Here is a 26,289-nt window from a genome sequence, read left to right as displayed (position 1 = left end):
CAAGAAAAATAAAATAAAATCTCGCATGTTCGGATAGGGGTGTCAATTTGTGGCCCGAACCGGCTAAACCGATCAGACCGACCGTTTATAGACAGGTCTGGCCCGGATCATTTATTAAACGTGTTGGGTTTGAGCCCGGCCCGTTTATAAATGGTCGGTCTCGGTTTTGCTACTTGAACCGTCAGGCGTCCGATCGAGACCGATCGAATAACGCCCGACCGAGACCGGCCTATTGTGCACCGACTTGGCCCGATCCTTTAATGATTGTAGAATACCTATTTTACCCCCCAAATTAAAGAATAAAAACTAAAAAGTAAAGACATGTTCACATTTTAAATAATGGTTATATTTTGTATCATTTATTGATTTATTGTCATTTTTTTGGGCTTGCATAAGTGGGCCGGAATATAATAGCACATTTTAAAGAGGGCCCGTTTAAAAACCGATTAAAGCCCCTTTAACATTAAACATGTCCGTAGCCCGGTTAAGGCCCGACTAAAGCCCGATTAAGGTGGCCCGATTATAACCCGAGACCGACCGACCGAATATAAAGTGTACCATGCCCTCAATAACTAAGCCCGATTAGTTAAATGGGCGGACACGGTGTAGCCTTTGAAAGTCTTCAAGCCCGATTAAGCCCGACCGAAACCGAACCGGCCCGACCGGTTGACACCCCTATGTTCGGATATCCCCATGGTCGACTAATACGCAATCACTGCTGGCATCCCAGCGAGGATGAAAAAGACTACCCTCACGTCACGCTGTTCACGCCCCTGGTGTTTCCGTTGGTAATTAAAGGTTTTACTAGTAAAAATACATTTTTACCCTTCAAATTAGTTAATAATCAAATCTAAAGCAAGGGCATAATAAGGAAAACGAAAAAACTAAGTGAAGAGTCGGTTCGTTACATTCAAAACAGCCCGCCCTCAAACGTTTTCTTCGATTGTTAACTTTCTCTTTCTCTTAAGACTTCTTGCTCTGGTTCAACAAATCATCATCTGGTTTGTGGTTTGGGATGCTTTTTTGATCGTCTCAGGCGTTGTTTGAAGAGATGGTTCGTCACTCCCATCTAGTTTTGGACGCTTTTTTATCTTCTCAGGCGACGTTTGAAGGGCTCAGATGCTGCGAGACGCGATTGTAGATAACTTTCTCTCTTGCTTGGCCATCTCTGTGAGGCAACAAGCCTTAAGGGATTAGAACTAAGAAGGGGTTCTGTCGATCGGTCATGGCGATCCGGAAAAGCTTATAAAATTTCAAGCCATTTCATCGCCAAAACCATTGTTTCACTTGTGTTCCTGTTCCCGGTCCTACGTGCGCCCAGATTCGTAACTGTGATCGTTTACTTTTGGCCTCTCTTCCTCTCTACAGCCATGTTTCTCTCCGCCGATGTCGTCTTTGGTTGGTTATCTTCAATGTAACCTGAAGATTCCGGGGAGAAAAGCAGGAGAAGGGATATTAGATTATGTTGCCGGACAACCGGAACAGGTGGGGGAATCGGAAGAGGAGTGTCAGAAGACCCCGAAATCTGAGAAATCTGAGAGTAAAGTCAGACCTTATTTCTTTTTTTCCTTCTCTGTAACTTTCTCCCTCTTTCTTTCCGTGCCGATCATACTGCTCTCTCCTTCTTGTCTGCTTTAAGAGCATGGCTGTCCCTGTTTTAACAACAGAACTTCATTTGTTATGGATCTTCTCAGTGATTCGTCACGATGTTTGAAGTGCTCGTTGCTACACGGATTTCTCAGCCAAAGAAATAATTTGGATGTGAAACAGAAGTATGGCCGTGAAGGCAAAAATGTTAAAGCAAAAGTTAAATTGGATCCTTTCTTTCCAAAGATTGGTCTATTGAGCTCTAATTCGCTGTAAGAGGGAAAAGCATTCTAGGTATGACGTCATACTTGCATTTTTTTTCTTGGCTTGTCATGTTGATTATTCTAGGTAGGATTATTTTAAGCATGGCCGGGATGGTAAACTGTTGGAAGCAGTTGTATTTGCATAACTCAGGTTTAAACACATAACTGATTTAGATTTTGGCAGAAGTGCTTAAGCCTTAGAAACATGTTATTTTGCATATTTTATTGTGTCCAGATTTCCTCAGGATTTTGTAATCCTTTTGGTCTTTGCCATGATTGAAGTGATGCACATGTCAAAAGTATAATTGCTTAAAATAGTAACAGAATACTGAAATTTTAGAATTCTGAATTGAGTCATAAAATCTTGTTCCCATATCTGTTGCACCTGGTGGTCTGTTAATAGTTTGAATTGTCCTGTCTTCTAAATAGCTCCAAATTTAGAAAAGGAATGTACAGAAGGATTACATTTGATATACTTGCTATTTCACATGTAAAAAGTTGACTGTAGAATGCAATTATCCAAAGGTTGTTATTCTCTGGCATCTTGATTGTATAATTCAGTTTAATATCCATTTTTCCCCAGGGATGCATTGTGAATCGGCAGTTTGTTGATTGACTTCACTAATAATTTAAGCTTTTGATCATTGGGCCGCAGTTCGGTCAAATGGTAGCTTTTGTTCCTTCCTTATCTGGAGAAAGATAAAGAGAATACCTTCTGTTCACTTGAGAAGTTTATAAATTCTGCTCATACAGAAAATTCGAAGTAAATTTGCTTACAAATTACCACTAGGTGCTCTAGCCAAAACGAATTCTATTTTGGCTATTACCTTCTCCATTACCCTGTTAGCCGTCTTTTGTAGAAAATTCTATTTGTTCTTCACTTCTTTGGTTGGTGGGGCTTATTTCCTAGCACCTAGTATGTGATCCATGAATCCAACATCGTTTTCTTGGTTGCCTTATCTGATGCAGCCTGATGGGCGTTGTCTAACCGCAAGAGTAGTTCTTGTTCAGTACCTTTCACAAGAGAGCCAGGCTATCCATGAGGATATTACGTATTACTGTGTATGATGCTATGACTTTTTATATGCTAGATATTTTGTGGAGCGTTTTTCAGCATTTTAATATCTAGGATTATCCACGGAAAGACTTCTATGGTTCTGGATTGTAGACTACTATAGCTTCATTTGCGTAGACACCTCCAGCCATCATGCTTTTCTTTAAACACTTAAGAAGCATGCTTGAGATGTAACTTAGTAAGGTCAATGGAACTCTCAGGGCAAGGATTGCTAAATGTTCTTATCGTTATCAAAATTACCACTCTCGTAAGTTGGCCATTTGCTGAAATATATATTTGTAACTTTCTAGTTATGGATATCTTTCTATTAAAAAGAAGAAATTTTTTGGCCTTTGGGAGAGATTTTTATAACAGATTGGCAGCCATTCTCTTTTGCTAGTGGTGTGATTTTTTTGTCTGTTCTACAAATCTGAAATCTTGTGTATCTTTTGGTAATTGTTGAATGATAATTCTCATTTTCCTTGCACTTTCTGATAACTAGAAAAGTGAAATAGGAAGAAACATATGATAGTCCATTCTGCTTACTGATTTTCTTTTTTTGGTGTTCCTTTATCAGTTTTCCTTTCTCTAAGCTGCTGTTTGAAGTTTTCCGTACATAAAATTTATAATTGCACTGTGGACATTGTATATCAAATTTATAATTGCACTGTGGACATTGTATATCAGGAATATATGGTCTCAAGTCAGATATTCATGATGTTAAAGCATGCAGATGAGCTGTCACTGAATGAGCTACTTGATGGCAGTTATGAATGTTCTAATATATGCCAAGACATATGGAACGGAAACCCGATATTTCTCAGCCAAAGAAAGATCAACTCTAGATCGGCTTATGGAACAGTAACACTTAGCGTTTTTGCAATCTCTTTTTCTTTGGACTTTACATACTCGTAGTAATTAAAACAGCCCTTTCTTGATCAAACATTTAGTCACCTTAAAATGTAAAAATACTCTAGAATGTCGGTGGGTTTTGGACGTCATGAATTCATGGCCCCAAAACGGAACATATTCTCATGAATAGGACTTGCAAACTTCCAAAGATATCTGGAAATGACTAAAACCATATTATACAGTTTAATTTTAATATGTATTAGGCACATGCTCGGCCTTTTCTTTATTTTCTATGCAGTCCCTTCTTGTGTTTGGCTAGCTGGTGATAAGAAGACAATATGAGAACTGAAAGAAGACAGGTCATAATATGCATAAGGGACTCAATGTCTCTTTTAAAAATTGGATAAGAATTGGCTGAATCAGTTGTCGATTTGGAATCAATTGAAACCAATGAGTGCCAAATTTTGTGTTGGGTGGTTGCTGATGTTCTACCTGATGTTTAGTTTTGTGCGTACAACTCATTTTGAGGCACTAACAAAATCTTTGGACTGATGGTGTTTGACATTTATAGAATTATAGATGGAGTATCATGGGATTGGAGGAATACTCATTTCAAACAGGATTCAATGGTTCTGTAGGTTAGTGGGTTAAGATAGGTTTCAGAACCTTGTCTACGGCGTCAAAAAAGTGGAAATGAATGCTTTTAGGTTTTATCATTTTGATAGACTTTGTTGCTTATTGAGATTCTTTGATAGATGGCATCAACTTTTATCAGTGCTCCTCCACTATCATCATAGTTTCATTTTTTTTTAATCTTTCAGAACACCTACTGTTTTCAATATGTAACCTTTTAGATGCAGGATATGGATCACTTTCATTGATATTCAGCTTAGTGGGCACTTGATTGCTGCAAGAGTTACTAGATTTGGAGAGAGAGAGAGAGATACTTTTGCTTGGATACGGCTATGGTTGTGGGGAATCAACCCCTATGAAAACAGTCTGATTTTGATTTTACTGTACAGGTCATTATTTGTTCTCTCAATATCTTGATATAGCTTATGAGTGAAATGAGGTATTATCAAGGTGAACATGTGGTTGTAGGAGACACTTGCATTAGTAGTTGTAAGACTAGAGGTGTTTGGAGACTTTCGTTTGTCTTGTGCTACACTTTTCAGTTGACAATAAGGACCTAAAGATTTCTTAGTAGGAATTAAATGCAGATGTTGCCAACTCTATACATTGTTCCACACATTATGTAACATTTTTCGAAAGGCACCCTGCTGAGATATATATCTGATGTAACCAATGGGTGAGAGACAGGGACAGAGTCCAATGCTGGGAGCTGTTCGTCTGAAACTCTAAGATAAGAAGAGCTTGTGCTGACTGATTTGGATGTATCAGCAAGGGAACCAAGGCTGAAAGGTACCACCCTGCTACTTGCACTAGGCAATGATGCTTGTGCAGATTGATTAGATGCCGCCACTCTGTCATGAGAGTTGTTTGTCTGTGTTGAACGAGAAGCAAGCCTATCCAAAAGGACCATTTAGAAAGTGATCCTTTTTTTACTTGTCCACCTTGACATTGAAATTGATTTTCCTTTTTTTTTTTTGGGTAGACTTTCTCAGTTTGATTGGATCCTTCTTTAACAAACTCAAAGTGTAAATCTAATCATCACCTATAAATGAAACTCTTATTTTTTTTTTATTGTTTTATTGGTGTAGGGGTTTAAAAGATGGAGCTAAATTAACAAGATTGGAAAACATTGCTTCCTAGTTCTTACTGAAGTATATGATAATTGATAATATCCCGAACCTTAGTTAATTGAACATTGTTGGTAGCTAACTGGACATTCCACATTGTTGTTTACCTTTACTTTTCAGTACACACCGTACAAGATTGTTGATTTTTTTGTTTAATATTAATTCTACTACCAATTTTTCTTTTACTTATAACTCATTTTCAATACACATCTGGTACCCAGAGATACTGAAGATCACTCGCCATCTTTATTGTTTTGAACTATCAGATGTGCGCTAAAATGTCACAACGGTGGCCCCAAACTTATTCATTTTGCTTCTAGGATGATATTTGATCATCTGTTCCACTGCTTGCAATCGATTAATAATAAAGAATTGAGAAAAAAATTATTGTAATTCTGTATTTCAGATGCATAGTAGTCAATTCTTTCTGATAAATAAGAAAAATATGATGTGCTTATGCATGGACTTGTGGATGCGTAAGTCATAGTTATCACCTTCTCATTCATCGATACAATGCTATTCTGTCTTACTGATGAATAAGTCCTATTCTGGATAATTAGGTTGCAGTTAACATTTTATCATCCCCGTTTGAGAGCTTACCATTATCTGGGTTGATTTTGAATGGATAGGATTCATGCTAGCTCTGCAGATCATTGCCCTTTCGTTCATTGGTATAGTGCTATTCTGTTTGACTGATGAATAAGTCCTGTTCTGAAAAAATTAGGTTTCAGTTAACATTTTATCATTCCCCCTCTGACAGATTACCATCTGGGTTGATTTTGAATGGGTAGGATTCATGGTAGCCCTGCAAATCATTGTGTTCTTATTTCTGACCTCCCCACCCCCTAATTGCAGTTTCATGATGGCTAAAATGACATTTTCATAGATCATGAACAACCTTTGTGCCCAGGTAGGATGAAAGTTTCATTTTAATATTTTATTGTAGATACATCTCAATCTGTCTCCTATGTTTCTTTTATTGCTGGACCTTTAGCCAAATCACAATTGCATTAACTTCTATTATGAGTTTAGGTGAAATATGTTATTCAAATTTCACATGGTGGACTGTCATTTTTTAATGTTCCATACTTTTGCTTCAAATTATTAAAAAGTTAATTGTAGGTTTCCTAATTCACATGCACAAAAGTTGCGTTGATGTTCTGTATTGTGTGGAATGATCAGATTTTTACATTCTTTTACTGTGATATATTTGTATAGATTTATGCATTTAAAGCAGGACATCTTCACATGCTTTGACATGTATCAGTTTTTTACTGAATATATCAGTTAATGTGTACTTGTCTCAAAGACTCGCAGTTATTGACTATTTGACAGAGTTTGTCCCAGCAAAGTGCTTCACTTACAATTGGGCTTCCTAGATCTGTTGTACACTAGAATCATAATGAGATCTTTATCTTTTCTCTTTCATGTTCCTTTATGGTTTTTTTTTTTTTCTTTTGCACATGAAATTTTGTTTCAAGTATATCTAACTTTTTTTTATTTGCATGTCATACAGGAATACAGGTCTGGAAGGGCGGGGATTGAATGCCAACAACATTTTGAGACTGTGCCATCACTTATTGTGCCCGAAGTTCTTTCCATCAGGTTGTGCAGCTGAAATATGGTCTGAGTTTAGGTAATATTCTCACTCTAGTTCTACTAAATGCATTTTTTTGCATGCATGTATTGTCAAATAAGAGTTAACAAGATGGAAGTATAAACACTGGAGGGAATAATTTTATTTCTAATTTCCACTCCAATTTTATTTGAAGCATCAATTTTCTTATGCCTTTAACAAAGTGAAGCAGAGTACATTTAAAAGAGAATCTATGAGGGCCCAAATCAATGTTCAATCAAGAAATTCTATAGCCGCAGTGCAGTGCCTTTCTTGTATCAACCTTTTTTAGATTTCCCATTCTGACAGGGCACAATGCTAGTGAGGCGGGTGAATTCTAATATAAGTCCCCAAGTATCATACACGCATATGCAAGGTTTTCCTCTTTGTATAGTTCTTCTAAACCTTTAGCTGAATTTTGATACCTGAGCTCCTAGTGATACTAATATTAGATGTGACTTATCACTGAATTTTGATACCTGAGCTCCTAGTGATACTAATATTAGATGTGACTGATAATTTTCTATATGAAAAATACCTCATAACCTTATAGAGGGGAAGGCCTCAGTGCAATGGTAAGGTTGCTCCATTGCGACCTAAGGCTATATACCCGACCTTTATTCTCCCCTTGAGCAACATACCCGGGAGGTTGCTCCATATAAACTTCCTCCTGTAGATCACCATACAAGAAGACATTCTTGATGTATAATTGAAATAAAGGCCAACCAAAGTTGACAGCAAGAGAGATAAGAACGCGAACAGAATTAAGACTAACAACCGGGGAGAAAGTCTCAAAGTAATCAACACCATAGGTCTAAGTGTAACCCTTGGCAACCAGACGACCCTTCAACCGTTCAACACAGCCATCAGAGTGATACTTAACAGTGTATATCCAGCGACATTTCACCAGGTCCTTACCAGGAGGTAAATCTACTAGACTCCAGGTACCACGACTCAAGAGAGCTTCCATTTCTACATCCATGGCACCCTTCCATCCAGGGATATGGAGAGCCTCAGAATGAGTACGAGGAACACAATTGGTAGAAAGAGATAGAGCAAGGCCATAAACAGAGGGTGGAAGGTGAGGGATAAACATAAACTTATCAATCACAACCAAGGATTTCTAAGTGCAAGAACGTATACCTTTCCTGCTAGCAATTGGTAAGTCATTAGTTGGATCAGAAGGAGGAACTTCACCAAAGGAAGGGAGCGATGGAGAATGTGTAGTAGTTAGATTAATAACCTCACCACTAGACTGTCCAACCCTCGCCCTGCACCGATAAACTTGGAGAGGAGGTGGAATAGGTGCACTGGTACTAGGGGTATCAGGAAGCGGTATAAGGGATGGAATGGGAGGAGGAGAGGTAATTGACCACTCCTCAGTAGACTTAGACACCTGTAAAGACAAAAAAGAAGTACCTTAAAAAAAAGTCACATTGGCACTAACAAAGTTCCGGTGAGTAATAGGATCATAGCACTCGTATCCTTTTTGGGTACGAGAGTAGCCCAAAAAAAAATACATTTAGTAGTCCGTGGAGATAATTTATCCACATGCATGTGAAGATTGTGAACAAAGCATACACACCCAAAAACCTGAGGAGGAAGAGGAAAACTAGGTAGATTAGTGTATAAGATAGAGAAAGGGAGACCTATTCGCCAGAACAGAAGAAGGCATGCGATTAATCAAATGACATGCGGTTAAAACCCCATCATTCCAAAACTGCTTAGGAACATGCATATGTATCATAATAGCCCGAGCTACCTCTAGGAGGTTCCGGTTCTTGTGCTTGACAACCCCATTTTGCTGTGGGGTATATGCATAACTAGTTTGATGAACCATGCCATGGGTATCACAAAAGTCAGAAATATCATTTTAAGCATATGCTAAAGCATTATCAGAACAAAAAATCTTAATGGAGATGCAAAACTGAGTTTTTATTTCATTATAGAATTTTTTGGACACAGATAGAAAATCAGATCTGTCCTTGAATATGTAAAGCCATGTGTGGCGAGAATAATCATCTACAAATGTAACAAAATAACAAAAACCAAACCTATTACTAACTCTGCAAGGACCCCATATATCAAAATGAACTAAAGAAAACAACGACGGACTACGAGACATTGATCGAAATGGAAAAGACACCTGATGGTGTTTACCCAACTCACAGGCCTCACACTCTAATCTAGAAACACGAAGAAAATTGGGAAACAAAAGCTATAATCTAGGTAAGGCCAAGTGTCCTAGACGGCAGTGCCATTGGAATGGAAAGACATCCCCAACAGCAATAGCGGCAGCAGAAGTGGGAGGACAACCACTGTTGAGGTAATACAATCCATCCTTTTCGCACCCTCCACCAATCGTCTTCCTCGAGTGAAGATCTTGAAAAATATGATAAGAGGGAAAGAAGGTTACTGAGTAATTGAGAGATCTAGTCAATTGACTCACAGAAAGAAGACTTAATGGAAATTAAGGTACATGTAATACAGACGATAAGTGCAATGAAGTAGTAGGAGAAATAGTACCATGTCCAAGGACAGGGGTGGATGTACCATTAGCAAGAATGACAGATGTAGAACTAGTACTGGATGAGAAGGTCTGAAAAAGTGATAACTTACCAATCATATGAGCAGAAGAACCTGAATCAATGATCCAGGGGGTAGATGTAGTGGAAAGAAGGGCTGATGTACCTACATATGCAAGGGTAGCAACGGATGTGGAGGCACCATGGAATGTACTAGAAGAAGCCTCGAGAGAGTGCAAGCGCTGGAGTAACTGGTTGATGTCATCGCGTATACTAGTAGAAGAATCTCCTGAAGCAGGCATAGGTGTAGTAGTAGGCGGAGATACAGTATCAGCACCATCATCAGACTCTGTATGATTGGCTAACTAAGTTGCCCACTCTGGCTTGCCATGTTTGGCCCAACACTTCTCTACAGTGTGGTTAGGTTTCCCACAATAAGTACACTGGTGACCGGTGCGATCTGAGGACTGTCCACTCGAACCCCGACCCATAGGACCATGTCCTCTGCAACCGCGCCCACGGCCACGGTTGGCAAAGAATGCAGAATTATCTCTGGAAGGTTGATCAGATTTGGATGAGGAGGTGATACGCTTTAGACATGAAAAAGCATCATTCAAAGTAGGAATCGTATCTCCAGCAAGTAGATGGCCCTTTACTGCCTTTAGATCACTATTCAGTCCCACCAAAAATTTAGAAACAAAGTACTCATTCTGCTGAGCCTTCAACTTCTCAATATCATTAGTCAGGGGCTAAAAGACATTAAGCTCTTCCATCATCCCCTTAAAGGCACTATAATACTGAGAGAGGGATTTGTCAGATTGACGAAACTGGAAAAGCTTCTCATATATTTCATAGATTCGTGTCATGTTCTTCTCTTGAGAGTATGTTTCTTTCAGATCATCCTATACTCCCTTGGCTGTAGAATGGAACACAACATTGGCAGCAACATCTGGTTCCTTACTGTTCCACAACCAGATCAGAATTAAGGCATTCTCCTTCATCCAATTGTCATACTTAGCATCATCAGGCAAAGGAGCCTCAGAAGTGGTATAACTCAGTTTGCCTTTAGCTAACAAATACACCTTAACAGACTGAGCCCAAAGAAGATAATTCGAGCTCCCTTTGAGCTTGATAGAGGTGATCTGGACATTGATATTATCCGATGCAAAAGAAGCAATAGTAGAAGAAATAGTAGAAGTAGTAGCAGGCACAATCCCAGCCATGACAATCAAGTAGAGTGACTAGCAAGCAATAGAATGAACATATCCAAGGTAGGTAGTAATGTAATTCAGATCTGAAACTTAGCAATCAATCCAACATTCCATACTACAATTCAGATCTGAACATGTAGGCATCAATAGAATATATCGGCAACAAGCAAGCAACTATATGCATCAAACAACTCATACAGGTAGAATAAACTAGATCAATCAATCAAGAACAGCAGCCTCAAACCTGGCCGCCATCATATAGGTAGGGTAAAATAAATGAAGGAGAGGCGGTGGCTTCAAATCATCAAGCAATCAGCCACTTACTCCAACAGTAAATGCAAGATAGATCTTCACAAAGGAGAAATCACTCCATTAGGTATTAGATAATAGTAGTTGCAGCAACAAGTGGCTGTGCACCAAGAAGAAGAACCTCTAGATTGTAACTAGCAGATTTCTTATCTTCGGAACTCGATTAATTTAACTACAGCCGCTCTGATACCATGTTACAATCTCAAAAGCTATAGCTAAACCAGAAAACTAGAAACAAGAATGAAAAAGAGAGAGAGAAGAGAAGAAGAGAGGAAGAACATGAAGTAATCAAAGGAAGTCTCAAGAATGGAGAGCAACCTGAGATTAATTCAATGTGAATGTAATCTCAGGTTCTCATAAGGATATATAACATTAGGTCAGGAAGAAAGACTATAAAGCCCCCCACTTACATAAGGAAACACCCAAAATGACCAAAACAAAATAGACAAGGACCAAATGGTCCCTATCGTAGGCGCTAAATAGCACTATTCCCTATTTGGGAATAGCACTAAATCAACACCATAGTAGTGGGAGCCTCGTGCAATACCTCAGATAGATCTATATTTCTCTACAAGCATGATTGGTATAACTAAATTTTGATACCTAAGCTCCTAGTGATACTAATATTATAATACCTCATAACGTTATGCGGGCCTTAGCGCAATGGTAAGGTTGCTCCATTGCTACCTAAGGCTGCATACATTATGATCTCAAATCCCATAGTGGTAACAGCCTCGTGCAATACCTCATATAGATCTATATTTCTCAACAAGCATGATTGCTGGCACCTAACTGCTATGCTGTTTTCCTAATTAGCACTTCATACCTTAAAGAATTCAATGGATCTAGTTATGCTTGCTTATGTCAATTTACCATTAGTATTTTGATGTGCACTCGGGATGCCATAATGGATCTAGTTATGCTTGCTTATGTCAATTTAGAATGCCATGATTCCAACTTTGTTGACTCTCTCTCTCACTTTGATTATTCCAATTCTGTAATTTTTGTCATTGTAGAAGTTTATGAATATGGAATTCTCTCATTCATTATATACTCCATATGTATTCTGAATATGAGATTCAAATAAATATCTAGTTTTCTCATGTTGGTCTTTTTATATTGATTGCCTTGTACACAAATTGCTGAAAGTTGGAAGGTTTATAGGCATTTAGGCTGTATATAGATGAGGCGAGCAGCAAGAGAGATTGAGGTAGGGAGAGAATCATGGGGGGTAGAGAGATTTGGGATAAAGAGGGGTAGAGTAAGTAACTTGGCAGAGAGAAAACCGATGGTGTACAGAGATACGATAAAGGGATAGTTGGGGGAGGAGAGAAAATCTAGGAGTAGATTATGTTTTAGGGTTGAAGGTCTGAGATAGAGGAGAGGGAGAGGCAAGGGACATCGAAGATTAGGAAAGAGGGGGTCGCAAGAGGATTAAGAGAGTCCAAGGAGAGATCGAGGATCGGGAGAGAGAAGAAAGGGAGAGTCAGGGTTAAGGTATACTTAACCGGCGTGGTTCTGCCCTAGCTGCCACTCCCTAAGGTGGTGGGGGTGGAATGCCGGTGAGCTTAACAAGACGGAACAATTGCACTACTTAAACCCGATTCATTTTTTCCCTTCCCTCGTTGAACTTTACATTATTAGATAGTTATCCAAATTCCAATGTATCTTATAACGCTGCCGTTAGGGCGTTGGTAGCTCACTGGACGTTCCACATTGTTGTTTAGCTTTACTTTTTAGTGTGACTATACTAGATTGTTGATTTTTTTTGCTTTATGTTGATTCTATTACCAATTTTTTTTTTCTGTTTACTTATTACTCATTTTCAATACGCATTTGGTATGCAGAGATATTGAAGTCCACTCATCATATTTATTGTTTTGAACTATCAGATGTGTGCTAAAAATGTCACAATGGTGGTCCCAAACTTAGTCATTTTTCTTCTGGGATGATATTTAATCATCTGTTCCACTGCTTGAAGGATTATCAAATAAATCAATTAATAATAAAAATTGGGAAAAAAATTATTGTAATGGCTGTATTTTGGAAGCTAGCAGTCAACCTAATTATGTATAGAATTGTGAATGCATAATTCATAGTTTTTTACCCCATAAAATGCATAAGTCATAGTTGATTGCCTTTTTGTTCATTGGCACAATGCTATTTGGTCTGATCTATTTTGGATAATTATGTTTCAGTTAATATTTTATCAATCCCCTTTGAGAGCTTATATTATTAACTCTGCAGATCATTGTGTCCTTATTTCTGGTCTCCGCACCCCCTAATTGCAGTTTCGTGAAGGCTAAAATAATATGCCAGTAGAAGATGGATGTGGAGAGAATTGTGGATGTTTGGTTATAATTGTTTTATATATCACGAACAAACTTCATGCCCTGTAGGATGAAAGTTCCATTTAATATATTACTGTAGAAAGTTCCATTTAATATATTATTGTAGATACATCTCAATCTCTCCTATGTTTCTTTTATTGCTTGACCTGAGCTAAATTACAATTGCATTAATGTTTATTAGGGGTTAGGTGAAATATTTTAGTAAAATTTCTAATTAAGTATAGAAAAAAGTTATCGGGAGTTCCTAAGGGTACAAACAAAATCCATCAGTGACAGTAATGTCACCGGAAACAAGGAATTTCCACCAGAAATATCAGTCCTATTTCTGGTGGAACTGACAGAGAGCTCCTAAGGCTCAGTGGTCCATTGAAAATATGCCACCAAAAGCAGACCCAGTGGATCCGGTGGGCTGTTTTCAGTGGTGGTTTAGGATAGTCCACCCATTTTGGGACTTTTCGGCTCAGGCCCGATCGCCGGGATTTGTTCCGTGGAGTTTATAGGGGATGTTCCCAGCATCATTCAAAGCCAATAAAATTCCGATTCCATCGAGCCGTTTGAGAGATACGTTGATCGAAATGTCAAAACCCTAGTTGCTCTTTTGGCAATACATGTTGCTGGAGCTCACCGGGCTTGGTTCGAGCTTGGCAACAACACCGGGAGGGTAGAACACGAATTCTACGACCTTACCATGGTTTGTACACTAAGATTCCATCCATACCTAGCTTTGTCTATATCGAAATGAAGAGAGCGGTGGAAGTGAGTGTACTTACCTTCGGCAGTGATTCTGGTAACTTGGCGGCAGTTGGCACCAAGGTAAGCCTTCCTCCTCTTCTTCTTCTTCTTCTTCCTTCTCCTTTTTCTCTCCTTCCTTACGTTGGACACAATAGAAATGAGGAAATGAATCATTTCCTCATTTCTAACATATAAGTTAAAATGGACCTTAGTGTCTATTTGATTGGACCCTATTCGGACCAATTGGGTTATTATGACTTTTGGAGCCCGAGAACCCATCCACTTAGGTTCAAAATGCATCCACATCATGAGTAAAGTGTGGGGGATGATTTGGGATCATCCGAGACTGTTAACGATGCAAGTGGAGGGACCCCCGGGCATCGACACCATAACAACAGCTTGTTATGTTCACTGGAAACAGTCTACCGGATTTTGGCCCAGTGGATCTGACGGCATATTTCCAGTGGTCAAGACAGCTTGTTGTCCCATGTCCCAATTCCACTGAGCCATTTGGGAGATACATCGATCAAACGATCGAAACCCTAGTTGGTTTTTTGGCAATACATGTTGCCGGAGCTCACTGGGCTTGGTTCAAGCTCGGCAACAACACCAGGAGGGTAGAACATGCATTCTAAGACCTTAAAATGGTTTGTACACTAAGATTGCAACCATACCTAGCTTTGCTAGGTCGAAATGAAGAGAGAGTGGTATGGGAAGTTGTACTTACCTCCAGCAACAAGGCGGTAGCCGGCACCAAGGGAGGCCTCTAACCTTCTTCTTCTTCCTTCCTCTCCTCTTTCTCTCCTCTCCTACGTTGAGCACAAGGGAAATGAGGAAATGAATCCTTATTTCCCAACTTATAACTTAAGTGGACCTTAGGGTCTATTTGGTTCGACCCCTTTTGGACCAATCGGATAAAATGAATTTTGAGCACGAAGATCCAACCATTTAGGTCCGTAAAGTGCTTATGTCATGAGGAAGGTGTGGAGGATGATTTGGGATCATCCAGAACCATTTACGATGTAAGTGGCGGGAACCACGGGCATCGAAACCCCGACAGCAGCCTGTCAACCCACCTAAAACAGGCACCAGATCTAGGCGCAGCCTGCTTCCGGTGGCTTGTTTTCGGTGGTCAAGACAGCTTGCTGTCCCATAACTAGTCTCGCACGGGTGGTTGCCCTCGGACATGCTCAAGGCTATTCGATAATTTTTTATGTGTGTCGGAATTCAAGTGTGGGGAGTTGGGTCACTTACCATATGGAATCGAAAGGTATGAATCCCCTCCAGTTAGATAGGTATGCAATGCATGAATATGTGGGGTCACCTCTACCCCCTCGGTAATGCACAACTGCGAGCCAAAACCCTATCGTTCTTCCGATCTCCGATTTGAGGCCTGTCACAACAGTTTAAATTAGACCGGATTATGGCACAGGTGTAACATTCCCCCCACCTTACAAGAATTTCGTCATCGAAATTAAACATACCTGGCAAATCAAATAATCCAGGATACTGCTTCATCATTTCATCTTCTCGCTCCCAAGATGCTTCCTGTTTGGGGTGGTTCATCTATTTCACTTTGACGAAGGAAACAGTGCGGTTGCGAAGAACATGGTCCTTCTGATCACCAATCTTCTCCGGATACTCCACGTAGGCAAAATCCTCATCCAACTCACGAGGTATATAAGTAAGACGTGAGTCGAGTCAGGAATGTACTTCCTAACATAGATACATGGAAGACATCATGTGTACCTTCCAACTTTGGCGGCAAAGCTATCCGGTAAGCTGCCAGTCCGATCCTCTCCAGTACATCATACGGTCCCATAAACCTTGGACTAAGCTTTCCCTTCTTGCCTAACTGAATCACCTCTTTAACTGGGGAGATCCATAAGAACACCTTGTCTCCAACACCAAACTCTAGATGTTTCCTCCTAACATCTGTGTAGCTTTTCTGCCTGGACTGAGCTGCCTTGATCCTTTCTCCAATCACTATCACCTTCTCACTAGTAGCCTGTATCAATTTGGGACCCAAAATATGCCATTCACCAACCTCATCCCAATAGAGTGGAGTTCGGCACTTTCTGCCATACTGTGCCTCGAATGGGGACATTCTGATGGTGGCTTGGTAACAGTTGTAGGAGAACTCGATAAGGGAAATGTGCTCATCCCAACTATAACTCATATCCAAAGCACATGCTCGGAGTAGGTCCTCCAATGTCTGAATAGTCCTCTCCGATTGACCATTGGTCTGAAGGTGAAAGGCAATGCTGAAAGTCAACTGTGTGCCCATAGCCTTCTGCACACATGTCCAGAACTTGGAAGTGAACCTGGGATCTCGATCAGAGATGATACTAACTGGTACACCATGCAACCTGATGATGTTATTGACATACAACGTGGCCAACTTGTCCGTAGAAAATATGATCCTGATTGGGATAAAGTGAGCTGCCTTGGTCAAGCGGTCCACAACTACCCAAATGGTATCCATACCCTTCTGTGTACGGGGTAGGCCTGTGATGAAGTCCAAGGTAATATTCTCCCATTTCCACTCCGGAATAGGTAGGGACTGTAATAACCCATGGGGCCTCTATCTCTCAGCCTTGATTTGTTGGCATGTGAGGCATCTAGACACATGCGTGGCCACATCATTCTTTATTCCTTTCCACCAGTAGGAGCCTTTGAGGTCTTTGTACATTTTAGTGCTACCGGGGTGAATGGAGTATAGAGAGCTATGTGCCTCTCTCAAATCTGTGTCTCTCAAATCACCATCACTGGGCACACACAACCTCCCTTTGAACTTGAGAATTCCGCTTTTAGTTACAGAGAAATTTAGGTCCTTTTGGGTTCCTTCGTGGCATTTTGCTATTAGCTTCTGCAACTCTGCATCAGTAACCTGAGCTGTAGTGATCCTATCCACCAAACTAGGTTGCACCACCAATGCCGATAGTGACAAAGTGACACCCACTACTAATAGTTCCAATTCTAGTTTCCTGGCCTCCTCTAGGAGATACTCATTGGTGGTTAGTGATGCAAGAGTCAGTGACTGGGATTTTCGACTAAGTGCATCAGCTACCACATTGGCATTTCCTGGGTGATGGTGGAGGCTCTTATGGTCACTAAAGATCTCACTCTTCTCACCATACAGGTAGTGTCTCAAGATTTTCAGTGCAAAAATCACAACTGCCAACTCCAAATCATAGGTGGGGTAGTTCTTCTTATAATCCTTCAACTGATGGGATGCATAAGCAATGACCTCTCCTTGCTACATCAATATATAACCCAATCCCAGCTTGGAGGCATCACTACAAACAACCATACCACCTTTACCGATCGAATAGTCAAAACTGGAGCTGATACCAACTTTTGCCTTAGCTCCTTGAAGCTCTTCTCACAAGCATCAGACCACTCAAATTTTACACCCTTTTCTGTGAGTCGGGTCATTAGAGTAGCAATACTAGAGAAGTTCTCGATAAACCTCCTGTAGTATCCGGCCAATCCCATAAAACTACGTATGTCTGCTACACTCTTGGGAGTCTCTCATTCTAGAACTGCCTTCACCTTGCCTGGGTCAACCTCTATGCCCTTGTCTGAAACAATGTGGCCTAGGAATGCCACCTGTGACAGCCAAAACTAGCACTTGTTGAATTTGGCATAGAGTTGCTTCTCCCTCAGCCGTTGCAGTACTAACCTCAGGTGAACAGCATGTTCCTCTGCACTCTTGGAGTAGACCAAAATGTCATCAATGAATACTATCACAAACTTATCTAGGAGATTTTGGAATACCCGGTTCATCAAATTCATAAAGGCTGCAGGTGCATTGGTCAACCCAAATGACATTACCAAGAATTCATAATGTCCATACCTTGATCTATAGGCTATTTTACTGACATCATCATCCTTGATCCTGAGTTGGTGGTAGCCTGATCTAAGGTGGTCGATCTTGGAGAACACCTTCGCACCCTGTAACTGATCTAATAAATCCTCTATCCTTCGCAAAGGATATCGGTTCTTGATGGTTAGCTTATTAAGCTCTCGGTAATCAATGCACAATCTCATACTTCCGTCTTTCTTCCTGACGAACAATACTGGTGCTCCCCATGGAGACACACTAGGTTTAATGAATCCCTTCTTCAGAAAATCTTGAAGTTACACCTGCAATTCCTTCAACTCTGTGGGGGCCATGCAGTAAGGGGCCTTTGACATTGATGTCGAGCTGGAGAGTAGACTATAACGAACTCTATCTCTCGGTCCGGCGGCAAACCTGTCAAGTCATGCGGGAATACATCGGAAAATTTCCTCACCACATCTAGCTTGGTCAATGGCCTAATCTCTATCTCAGTATCCATCACAGGTGCTAAGTAGCCTTGACATCCCTTATCCAGTAGCTTCCTCATCTGGAGCACCGGATATGATAACTTTCTTAGGTTTTTTAGGCTTATCCCCTTGGAACACAAACTCATCATCATCACGAGGTCTGAAAATTATAGTCTTCTCTGCACTGCACATAACACACTGGCTCTGTATGCGGACAACCAGTCCATTCCTAAAATCAAATTGAAGTCGGTCATATCCAACTCGATCAAGTGAGCATTCAACTCGTATTCTCCTATGGTCACTGGACAAGGCTCATAAACATAGTTCAAACCCACTACACTTTCTGTAGGGGTGCTCACAGCTAAACATTGAGTCAGTCCCTTGGGTGGAATTCTAATATTCTTGGCAAATGCCGGTGATACGAATGAATGCATGGCTCCTGAGTCAAATAACACATGTGCAGGCAATAATGATATTAATAATGTACCTGTCACTACATCGGGTGCAGCCTCAACATCTTCTATAGTCATAGCTAACACTCTGGCCTATGGTCTCTAGCCCATAGGGGTTGAGTTGGTCTAGAGGCTGAATATGTCTGCTGGGGCCTAGGTGGCATAGTGTAAGGTGCATCACCTGGCCTTTCGTGGGGGCATGTCCTCGCCATGTGGCTCGGCTGATCACAATGGAAGCATCTCGGGCTTGATCCCGAAGACTGAGATACAACACTAGATCGGGAGGGTTGGGAAGTCTGACTAGCATCAGGCCTCCTAAATTGCACTAAAGTTGGGTTAACATAGGGCACTCAGAAAGGTTTGCTGCCTCCCCTAGAATTAGTAGATCCCATTGGCCTCTTTCCAGTCCTTTGCTGGGCCATGAAGTTGTCTCTATGCCGATCTTCAATAGATTTGGCCACTTGGACCACTTCAGTATAGGTTTGCAATTTTAACCCCACAATGGTTGACCCAATACCTGGCCTCAACCCTTTCTCAAACTTCTTCGCTTTAGCTCTATCACCTCTGAGATGCTCAGGAGCAAAATGGAATAGCTCCTCGAAGCGTTGCTGATACTCGACCATAGACCGGGAACCTTGAACCAACTGAGAGAACTCACTCTCTCTCCTATCCCTGAAGCTTTATAGAAAATAGTTCTTAAAGAAGGCCCCTTTGAAGTCTACCCAAGTGGGGTTCGGGTTACTAGCCCTCAAAATAAGCTCGGTGGCACTGCACCAATCAGCCGCTTCATTCTATAACTGATAGCCTGCACACAAAATTTTCTGCTCATCAGTGCAGCCGATCAGTCTAAAAACTTTCTCCATTCCACCAATCCATCTTGATAGATACAACAGGTCTTGGCCCACCTTGGAGAAGCATGGGGGCCTAAGCCGTTGAAACTTCATCATTTTCGTCAAGTCTCCCTTTACATGGGCTTGGGCTTGGGCTTGATCCAATATTGAGTCTTACACATGCCTATGCACTTGTGCCCCACCTGATGTTTGAAGGGTAGCCGATCCAACGGGTATTAGAACGGGTGCCGGTGGAGTAGGAGGTATGGGGGGTGCATTACGGCCTTTCATTACCGCTTGGATTCTATTATCGATCCCGGCCATAAATTGGTTTTGCCTTTCTTCAACTCCCCGCATCAGGTTATTCATGATAGATGCCACATCCTGAGCTATAAGTACAGGCGGAGCCGGAGGTGCATTATGGGGTCTACCCTGATTCCGAGTAGGGGTAGTGAGAGCGATGGGCGTGATTGGGATTGAGATCGGGATCGGGTGTTCCGACGTGACATGACTCTTGTGGAGGAATCCGATTAGTGCACATGCATTTACAAGGTTACATGTAACTAGAACACATGTATGTATAGTGGGTCCCACACGTATTCGATAGTCAAAATTAGGGTTAGGGAATGCATAAGTGGGGTCCACACATTATTAGGATCCGATCACGCACGTATCCCAAAGGGGCACACCATTAAAGTAACAAAATAAAATTTAGATTTTAAAAATAAAATAATTTATTTTCCAAATTAATCCACCAAAAACAGGGAGACATTTTACCGGAAATATGGTTCAATCCACCGAAAATATCAGTGTTATTTGTGGTGGGAAAAACAGAGAGCAAATATGAAATTTTCACTTCACTGGAAACAGGCACTGGAAGCATGCCCAGTGTTTCCTGTGGGCTGTTTCCGGTGGCTCCAAAATGGCTATAAATAGGCTCAGGTTTGAGTTTCATTATATAAAACCCTATTTTAACTTGTGGAAAAGATGTGGAAATGGCCAAGGAGGACTTTGCAACCCATTCCCTACCTTCCTCTCACTATTTCACCTTCAATCGGTGCCTCATTAGCACCAAAGGTATGTTCCTCCTCTCTATAACCTAGTTTTTTGATTTTCTTCTCTGTGAGCTTTACATTCAGCCATTGAATTTGGTTTTTCATCTTAAATCCTTAGGAATCACATTGCAACGATGTCTAGATGCCGTATACATACCCGATGTACCATTGAAAAAGAGGAGCAAGACACTACCGCTCAGTTCAACCCCATCTTGTTCCCCTCTGTGGTTGAGCGAGACCGTTGGGAACTCTTCGAGCGTTATAATGTGGACCCAGGGGTCTATGTGAGGACCAATGACTTCCGTGCATTCCGTCTCCATCAAAGGTTTGATGAGGTTGGGTGATACCGTATCTTAAAACCCAACAAATACTACTACCCCACATTGGTCAGGTTGTTCTACTATAACTTGCAATGGGTGAATCGGGTTACCGAAGAGATGCAGATCACCTCCTATGTGAAGGGGGTGGAGATCTCCTTTGACATGGGGTAGTTGGCCAATATCCTGATGGTCAGCAATGCCGATGACCTAGTGTATTGCCCACCTCAGACTCCAACATATGAATTCAAGAGTCCCGATACCTTTCAGGAGATAAATGACATGCTGACTAAGGAGGCCAAGGGATGGAACCATTTAGTCAACTATTTTGCTACTCCAAAGGTCGTATGCCATGTGATTCAGTTGAATATCCTCCCCACTTGCGAACATTATGATAAGGTATCCGCACTGTAAGCCTATGTGACCTACTACGTATACATGGGGGCACAGATATGTCTTCCTTACCTCCTTATGTGGACCATGGTACTTCGGTCCGAAGGAGTGGATCGCCGAGTGGGAAGCCTGTGCTATGGAAGAATACTTACTGACATCTTCAGCCGCTTTGGGGTGGACTTAGAGGGAAAGGCACACTTGGGTGAAGAGGTCATAGACTTCAACCAAGATTCTCTGAGGAAGATGACCATAGATCTACGGGAGGTGACTCCTATTCCAGGAGAGGGTCAGCAGCCTATGGAGGTAGAGGGTGGCGGTGCTGGAGATGTCGACGGCGATGCCAGTGATGTTTGGTGGAGGTGTTGGTGGTGTAAGAGGAGAAACTGCTGGGGTTGGTGGGGCTTCACCACCTGGTCCCCAGACTATGGGTTCTATGGCTGCTTTTACTTCTCGGGGCACTAGGGGTGCGAGGCCTTACAGTCTCAATGATGTTATGGCCTACCTAGACACCACCACATCTTTGATGAGGAGCATAGATGGCCGTCTCAACAACATAAACATGACCTATTGTCTTATGAACAATAGAGTGGCCTCCTTAGAGGCACAGATGCTGGCGATGGTCTTCCATCTTAGTATTCCGGTGCCTCCTCCAGGAATGCATGGTCCGAACTAAGCTCAGGGCCAAGGACAGAACCAACAGCAGCAAGAGTAGTGGCATATTTGCCACTGTAGTTTTTAGGATTTCCCTTTCTATGTTTTAGTTGAGTTTGATGTTTTAGGTTTAGTTAATCTTTTTTCATTCTGTCATTTGCTTTAGTTGTTTAATTTCCTAAACTTAGGCTAGTTAGGATTTCTTGCTTTCAGTACTTTATTTTCTTATGAAAAGTGTAAGCTATGTATTCAAGTTCTCTATCATAATGAAACGGCTTTAACACCTATACTTGTCTCCTAATTGTGCAATTTCTATTATTGTTGTCTTGAGATTTTTATTTAATCCTAATTTCCCTAAAATCATGGTTTGGTTGAGATTGTGAGTTAAGGCAGAGCTTCGCGCTCTGATACCCTAGTTGTCACACCCCAATTCTAGTAGACCCAACTTACTATTAGGAACATCGGCGGTGTGAGTAAGACACATACCTGTCTTACCAATCTACAAGGATCTCTAATAGCAGTACCTCAACATTTTTACAATCTCACATCACAAACCAACATAAGCAGTGGAATCAGAGTATAATAGCGGAATCATAAATAAAATGGGGAAACGTCTGATGATAACATAATATCATTAACCATGTTATTCTGTTTACAATCCTTCAAGACTTACATATATCAAGTTTAAAACACAATATTCACAGACCTGTATCAACATAATAAAAAATACACTGAACACCTCATGGTGCTGTGTATGGACAAAAGTCATAAGCACAGTCTGGGCCATGGTCCACCGCATCTGGCATCCACCAGTCACTCACTTCGTACTCGGGTCCAGAGGAAAAAGAGACTAGCCATAGGCACGACCGTACCTGCATCATCATCTAAAAAGTGTATATATGTGGGGTGAGCTTTCCAACTCGCTCAGTGAGGGGTGGGGTCAAGCACATCCAAGCAAGACAGTAGTAATAATAATTCATGATGCATGATAGCAAAAATTAAACACATAGTCTATGATGCTCGTGATGCAGTTCATTTATTTATTATCCACCTAACAATACAAACTAAGTCTGGTAAATGCTATTACGGCGCATTAGGCTGTATCCTTCGTCTCGGAATCGCCATCAACTACGCAAGGATACAAACCCTAGCCATGAATAGAAGCCTGCCGGTCCTCGTATCCGTCCATAGGTCACCCAGCAAACCCCTGATAACCCCCTCCTGGCAGTCACGACACCGGTACATCATCGGCCACGTCAGACAGGTTCCTGCCTTTGGCAACAATCGCATAGTACTTGTCACACCCCGTTCACACAGAACCGGACTGGTGATGGGGTTAACTCCGGTTAACCCAAACCTGTCAGGATCATCTGATACAGTACCCACCCACAATATACACACATCTAAGATAAACGTTCAAAAGTTCAGCGGAAGATATAATTTACCTGTAAATACCCCCAATATACTTGATACCCAAATTGTAGTATATAGATAAATACATGTGGGCCCGCAGGCATGATATTTACACAAAAAGAATAACAATTCACGTATCAAGTACACAAAAAGGGGTCACCAAAAGAATAAAAAAGTAAAACCCTGTACGGCGTCAATACTGCGGTCCCGTAGCACAGCCCTCGCACGTGCACTCCGTACCGTGCTCATACTCCTCGGGGACCCACCAATCCTCATCGGAAAACTCAACTATGGGGCCTGACCCTTGATCTTCAGGCTGGTGACCTGCAAAATCATCTAAAAGAGGTGCGCACGTGGGATGAGCTCACTGGCTCAGTAAGTGAAAAGGACCACAACAATCCACACAACAATCACATCCATATGCACTATATGCTATGCAATTCATTTTAAATCTCATCCACCTAAACAACATTACTAAGTCTTTGGTTTAGTGCTACTACAACCATAGTGCGCGTATGCTCCAGGTACGAGCCGCGAACTCCATCTCGCGATATGCTCATAGGACTGTCGGAGAAGGCCCACCGTGAGTACTCGGAAAAGTAAAGTATGCCGATTATCGGCTCTCAACATAAAAGTAAATGACAGAAAGTAAAGGTGCTGACTCCAGTAATTTAAAAGCAGTACGATTGGCCATCTTGAATATACCATTGAGATTGTCGACTGTCCTAATGACCAGCCGGGCGTATGTCTAACCGCCACAGTGACCCGACACCCGCGACCATTGCTTCCCCCCAAGTGATAACCCAACACGTCAACCCCTGTTGGGAAGGGTCGTAGCAAGTGTAAGATGATAATCCTAAACCGCATGCTCTTACATGACATAGTACGATTACATAGTGCCACCGTGTCCCATTCCACGGGCCACCAATGCACTCATTTCCAAGCCGACTACGGCGTCTAGTCTAATAATGCATCATGCACAGTGATCCCATCATTCATCACATAAGCACATCAATCATTTAGCATTGAGAAGTAAAATACAACACACATGTCATAATCATATGAGGATGACTAAGCTACTACATATAATTTTCATGATGACATGGCTAGTCTAGATACAATTGAATGATGTCAAACAAGCCTTAAAATAAAATCAAACGTCCTCTCCCCACTTACCTGTTGTGTACAAAGACTCACGCCCGATACGGGTGAGATCCGGCACGAGAAACGTAAATTTTAGTGAACATATCATAAGTGAAGGGGGTTAGCATTTCACCACCTTGGGGTCAAAACAAACAAGATTTGATGGTTCAATCATGTTTAGAATCATAAAAGAAGGTTGCACGTCCGTTTTGGGTCCATTCGGACACAAAAATCATGTTGAGGGCCTCTCGGGTGGGTCGGACAGCCCACCTGTCACGGCCCACCGGTCTTCTCAGGTGGGCGGGTCGGCCCGCCGGTTAGCCCGCCAGTGGGGACTGAGGGCCGGTCTTCTCAGGTGGGCAGGTTGGCCCGCCGGTCGGCCCGTCGGTCCTACCGAGGGCCTGCCTTCTCAAGCGAGCTGCCCTCAGGCGGGCTGTGCGGCCCACCGGTCCCAGCCCACCTGAGAGGACGGAAAAATGCCTTTTCCCTTGAAACTTTCCCCAACCTTTGGGGAATCAAATGGGGCTTTTCCAATCACATTTTCCACACATTTAAGGTCTTATAAGATGATTCTAACCTAGATCTAAGTTGGATTTAAGGATTGAAAAGCCATCTTACCTTCTTTGCTCAAGAACTCTTTTAAAACCCCAAAATCACTTCTTAGCTCAAGAAATCACCAATGCTTCTCCAATCTTGTAAACACTTCTTCAAATCCTTCAAAATCAACACACAGACTATCTATTAAACCTTACATTCATCATCTCAAGGGGGATTTACAAGACCTCAAGGAACTCTACCCAAAATAAGGGTTTTACTTGGGTTTGGTGAAAGTTTAAGAAACATAGCCTTTACTCACTTCCAATCGTAGATCTCGTGTTGGGGCTCACTCTTCCGGCGTCGGAATGGGAAGATCAAACCTTGGCGCCGCTTAAATCCATTTCTTCTTCCTCTTCCTTCCCCTTTCTTCTTCTTCGTTTTCTTTTCTTCCTCCTTTTCTCTCTCCTCTTTACTCTTCTCACCAACTCTTTAGTGTAATAATGAGAAAATGAAAAACATAATAAATGCTATTTATACTTTTTAAAACATCTAGTAACCACATGGGTGGGTCACTCAGGTGGGCGGATGTGACCACCCACCTGAGGGCCGAAAATTGGCCAATAAGTGGGATTTTGATGGAATTCGACTCTAGGCACAAGGTATATTGTACGTATGCGCTTTAGGATACGGCTACATACCAGTATTACCCGTACATGGCCTTATGATGCGTGCATGTGCACGGCTTGGGTACACCTGTCTCCTCTGGCACTAACTCGGACTTGTCTGGCCAACCTGTGTTCAAAGTCACCCTTGCCATCATGGTTCATAAAGAACCTGCCTTAACCCCCTCTGTTTCGGGTCCTGCATGGTTAAACCGGGTCAACCGTGTAATTATACCAGGTTTAAAAAGTAGGGTATCAAAGTACTG

At 41.6% G+C, this 26,289-nt stretch overlaps 1 protein-coding gene across 7 annotated transcripts in view; it reads left to right on the top strand.

Annotated features, from left to right (window-relative positions):
* The first annotated feature begins 867 nt into the window (after positions 1-867).
* The window catches only part of LOC122078860 (probable WRKY transcription factor 57), a 123,034-nt gene continuing 97,612 nt past the window's right edge, over positions 868-26,289 (top strand). For 6 of the 7 annotated variants that reach the window (XR_006140208.1, XR_006140207.1, XR_006140206.1 and 3 more), the window contains exons 1-5: positions 868-1,540; positions 1,695-1,881; positions 3,592-5,178; positions 6,372-6,426; positions 7,033-7,152. The gene's annotated coding sequence lies outside the window, so the exon portion shown is untranslated. Of the gene's footprint in view, positions 1,541-1,694; positions 1,882-2,819; positions 3,282-3,591; positions 5,179-6,371; positions 6,427-7,032; positions 7,153-26,289 lie in introns of those variants that run through there. The other variant, XR_006140215.1, reaches the window with a different exon arrangement.

This window comes from Macadamia integrifolia, chromosome 5, assembly GCF_013358625.1.
Source record: "Macadamia integrifolia cultivar HAES 741 chromosome 5, SCU_Mint_v3, whole genome shotgun sequence".
Lineage (NCBI taxonomy): Eukaryota > Viridiplantae > Streptophyta > Magnoliopsida > Proteales > Proteaceae > Macadamia > Macadamia integrifolia.
Note: the sequence above shows the minus strand (reverse complement) of the source record. Positions and strands in the feature narration are given on the sequence as shown.